This window comes from Salmo trutta, chromosome 5, assembly GCF_901001165.1.
Source record: "Salmo trutta chromosome 5, fSalTru1.1, whole genome shotgun sequence".
NCBI lineage: Eukaryota > Metazoa > Chordata > Actinopteri > Salmoniformes > Salmonidae > Salmo > Salmo trutta.
In genome coordinates this window covers 59,316,469-59,321,468 of record NC_042961.1, presented here as the reverse complement: position 1 = coordinate 59,321,468, position 5,000 = coordinate 59,316,469, and the positions used below count along the sequence as shown (strand labels likewise).

The following is a 5,000-nucleotide window of genomic DNA, read 5'->3' as shown; positions in this document are numbered from 1 at the left end:
CATCATCACTACCATCATCACTACCATCATCATCATCACTATCATCATCACTATCATCATCACTACCATCATCACTACCATCATCATCACCATCACTACCATCATCATCATCATCACTACCATCATCATCACTGTCACCATCATCATCATCATCATCACTACCATCATCATCATCATCACTACCATCATCATCATCATCATCATCACTACCATCATCATCGTCATCACCATCACTACCATCACCATCACTGCCATCATCATCATCACCACCATCATCACTTCCATCACCATCATCATCATCACTACCATCATCATCGTCATCATCGTCACCGTCACCATCATCATCACCATCACTACCATCACCATCACTACCATCATCATCACTACCATCATCATCGTCATCATCATCACCATCACTACCATCACCATCACTACCATCATCATCACCATCACTACCATCATCATCACTACCATCATCATCATCATCACCACCATCATCACTTCCATCACCATCATCATCATCATCACTTTCATCATTCTTCCATCATCACTACCATCATCATCATCACCATCATCATCATCATCATCACTACCATCATCATCACTACCATCATCATCATCACTACCATCATCATCATCATCATCACTACTATCATCATCATCATCATCACTACCATCATCACCATCATCATCATCACTACCATCATCATCATCACTACCATCATCATCATCACTACCATCAGCGTCACTAGCATTATAATCATCACTATCAGTTACGAGTTTAGTTTCTCCCTGATACCATTCTCTGGCATGTACTGAAGTCTTGACTTCCTCAAGTTAAAAACACTTAGAAAGTTAAACTGTCATCTCATAACATAACACAATGACTTACTCACTCACTCACTCACTCTCACTCACTCACTCACTCACTCACTCACTCACTCACTCACTCACTCACTCACTCACTCACTCACTCACTCCATCCATCCATCCATCCATCCTGCTCACATCTCTGTTTAATCTCTCTTTTACTCTCTCCCATCCCTCACCCCCCATCCCTCACCCCCCATCCCTCACTCCTTTGACGGAACACTTCAACCAGAACACCTGGGTTCTGCTGCTTTCCATCTCTCTCTAACTCTCTCTCTACCTCTCTACCTCTCTCTCTCTACCTCTCTACATCTCTCTCTACCTTTCTCTCTCTCTCTCTACCTCTACATCTCTCTCTACCTTTCTCTCTCTCTCTACCTCTACCTCTCTCTCTCTACCTCTACCTCTCTCTCTCTACCTCTACCTCTCTCTCTCTACCTCTCTACCTCTACCTCTCTCTCTCTACCTCTACCTCTCTCTCTCTACCTCTCTACCTGTACCTCTCTCTCTCTCGCTCTCTCTCTCTCTCTCTACCTCTCTCTCTACCTCTCTCTCTCTACATCTCTCTCTACCTTTCTCTCTCTCTACCTCTCTCTCTCTACTCTCTCTCTCTACCTCTCTCTCTCTACCTCTCTCTCTACCTCTCTCTCTCTACCTCTCTCTCTCTACCTCTCTCTCTCTACCTCTCTCTCTACCTCTCTCTCTCTACCTCTCTACCTCTCTCTCTCTACCTCTCTCTCTCTACCTCTCTCTCTACCTCTCTCTCTCTACCTCTCTCTCTACCTCTCTACATCTCTCTCTACCTTTCTCTCTCTCTCTACCTTTCTCTCTCTCTCTACCTCTCTCTCTCTACCTCTGTCTCTCTACCTCTCTACCTCTACTTCTCTACATCTCTCTCTACCTTTCTCTCTCTCTCTACCTTTCTCTCTCTCTCTACCTCTCTCTCTCTACCTCTGTCTCTCTACCTCTCTACCTCTCTACCTCTACTTCTCTCTCCCTCATTCTGTTCTTCATCATGCTAGTCTTCCCCACCCCGTTGCAGAGTCGTATCGATGGTGTGTTTCTTGGCAGTGTCCTGCTTCCGAACCTCCACCATACCCTGAGCCAGCTGCTCAACCCAACATGCTGCTCAACCCAACATGCTGCTCAACCCAACGTGCTGCTCAACCCAACGTGCTGCTCAACCCAACGTGCTGCTCAACCCAACATGCTGCTCAACCCAACGTGCTGCTCAACCCAACGTGCTGCTCAACCCAACGTGCTGCTCAACCCAACATGCTACTCAACCCAACCCAACGTGCTGCTCAACCCAACGTGCTGCTCAACCCAACGTGCTGCTCAACCCAACGTGCTGCTCAACCCAACATGCTGCTCAACCCAACGTGCTGCTCAACCCAACGTGCTGCTCAACCCAACGTGCTGCTCAACCCAACGTGCTGCTCAACCCAACATGCTGCTCAACCCAACATGCTGCTCAACCCAACGTGCTGCTCAACCCAACATGCTGCTCAACCCAACATGCTGCTCAACCCAACATGCTGCTCAACCCAACATGCTACTCAACCCAACCCAACGTGCTGCTCAACCCAACTTGCTGCTCAACCCAACGTGCTGCTCAACCCAACGTGCTGCTCAACCAAACATGCTGCTCAACCCAACGTGCTGCTCAACCCAACATGCTGCTCAACCCAACATGCTGCTCAACCCAACATGCTACTCAACCCAACGTGCTGCTCAACCCAACATGCTGCTCAACCCAACATGCTGCTCAACCCAACATGCTACTCAACCCAACATGCTGCTCAACCCAACGTGCTGCTCAACCCAAGAGCTCAGTGTGTATGTGCGTACACCCACCCATGTGTATCACTTAGGGAGAGCCTAAGCAGAGAAACAGAGAGACTGAGTGGTTGAGCGCTTGGCTGAACAAAGAAAAGCAAAGCCAGCCAGGCCCCAAGGCTACCCTCCTCAACCCCAGGATCCACTGCTCCTCAGAGCAGAACATTGCCAGCACATGGCTTCAATGGAGAAATTAAAGTAAAGTATGCAGCAGACGGTTTCAGACTCACCACAGTATGCAGCAGAGGGTTTCAGACGCACCACTGTATGCAGCAGAGGTTTTAGACGCACCACAGTATGCAGCAGAGGGTTTCAGACGCACCACAGTATGCAGCAGAGTGTTTCAGACGCACCACAGTATGCAGCAGAGGGTTTCAGACGCACCACAGTATGCAGCAGAAGGTTTCAGACGCACCACAGTATGCAGCAGAGGGTTTCAGACGCACCACAGTATGCAGCAGAGTGTTTCAGATGCACCACAGTATGCAGCAGAGGGTTTCAGACGCACCACAGTATGCAGCAGAAGGTTTCAGACGCACCACAGTATGCAGCAGAGGGTTTCAGACGCACCACAGTATGCAGCAGAAGGTTTCAGACGCACCACAGTATGCAGCAGAGGGTTTCAGACGCACCACAGTATGCAGCAGAGTGTGTCAGACGCACCACAGTATGCAGCAGAAGGTTTCAGACGCACCACAGTATGCAGCAGAGTGTTTCAGACGCACCACAGTATGCAGCAGAAGGTTTCAGACGCACCACAGTATGCAGCAGAAGGTTTCAGACGCACCACAGTATGCAGCAGAGGGTTTCAGATGCACCACAGTATGCAGCAGAGGGTTTCAGACGCACCACAGTATGCAGCAGAGGGTTTCAGACGCACCACAGTATGCAGCAGAAGGTTTCAGACGCACCACAGTATGCAGCAGAGGGTTTCAGACGCACCACAGTATGCAGCAGAGGGTTTCAGACGCACCACAGTATGCAGCAGAGGGTTTCAGACGCACCACAGTATGCAGCAAAGGGTTTCAGACGCACCACAGTATGCAGCAGAGGGTTTCAGACACACCACAGTATGCAGCAGAGTGTTTCAGACGCACCACAGTATGCAGCAGAGTGTTTCAGACGCACCACAGTATGCAGCAGAGGGTTTCAGACGCACCACAGTATGCGGCAGAGGGTTTCAGATGCACCACAGTATGCAGCAGAGGGTTTCAGACGCACCACAGTATGCAGCAAAGGGTTTCAGACGCACCACAGTATGCAGCAGAGGGTTTCAGACACACCACAGTATGCAGCAGAGTGTTTCAGACGCACCACAGTATGCAGCAGAGTGTTTCAGACGCACCACAGTATGCAGCAGAGGGTTTCAGACGCACCACAGTATGCGGCAGAGGGTTTCAGATGCACCACAGTATGCAGCAGAGGGTTTCAGATGCGCCACAGTAGTCTGCACTTAGAACACTGGCAATATCCGATATGACAGAAGCATGACATTTGTTTTCTGTAGGGAGTTACTAGGGAGGGTAATGATATATATCTCTCTGTGTGTGTGTGTGTGTGTGTGTGTGTGTGTGTGTGTGTGTGTGTGTGTGTGTGTGTGTGTGTGTGTGTGTGTGCATGTATATGAAATGTGTGTGTTCCTACGTGTAGTGTACTCATTGTGTGTGTGTGTGTGTGTGTGTGTGTGTGTGTGTGTGTGTGTGTGTGTGTGTGTGTGTGTGTGTGTTCTGTGGGGAGTTTCCTGGAATTTGCCCACCTGGAAGCAATCATCTTCGAGGTCATGACAGTGCCTCTCAGTCTCGCGCCACCGAAATACTTCCCCCGGTAAACGAACCATGGAACCATTGAGAGCAACGCTGACCTAGGACATATTTAACATTTCTGACGTCTCAAGTTGCCCGTCAGCTGATACTTGTTATAGTGTATGTCTAATTTTATGTCTTACAATGAGGAAAGTCATTTGATTTCACACTGCAGTTTTTGGTTTATAGCACAGAGAGCAAAAATCTGTGTTCTAAATGTGATGAAGGTCAAAGTTAGACATCTGATAACAACCATAAAAGTAACACCCCCAGCTGCACAAACAACAACAAACAGACTAAGTCTTCAACCTTTCACCCTTTCTACAGAGGCCCTTGTAAAACACACAGAGCCTGCAGAGAAAGAAGAGAAAAAAAAGGTCCCCGATTCTTAAGATGATTCTGTGCAGAACCCTTCTGGGCCAATAATCAAAGCAATTCATAGTAGGATGTTATGTTATTCATTATGATCTTAAATCCCAGACTGGTCCT

General features: G+C 48.4%; 1 protein-coding gene across 1 annotated transcript in view; it reads right to left on the bottom strand.

The window, feature by feature from the left end:
- Positions 1 to 5,000, bottom strand: part of LOC115195002 (tumor necrosis factor ligand superfamily member 10) — a 30,878-nt gene that overhangs the window by 5,095 nt on the left and 20,783 nt on the right. The gene's annotated exons all lie outside the window — the stretch shown is intronic.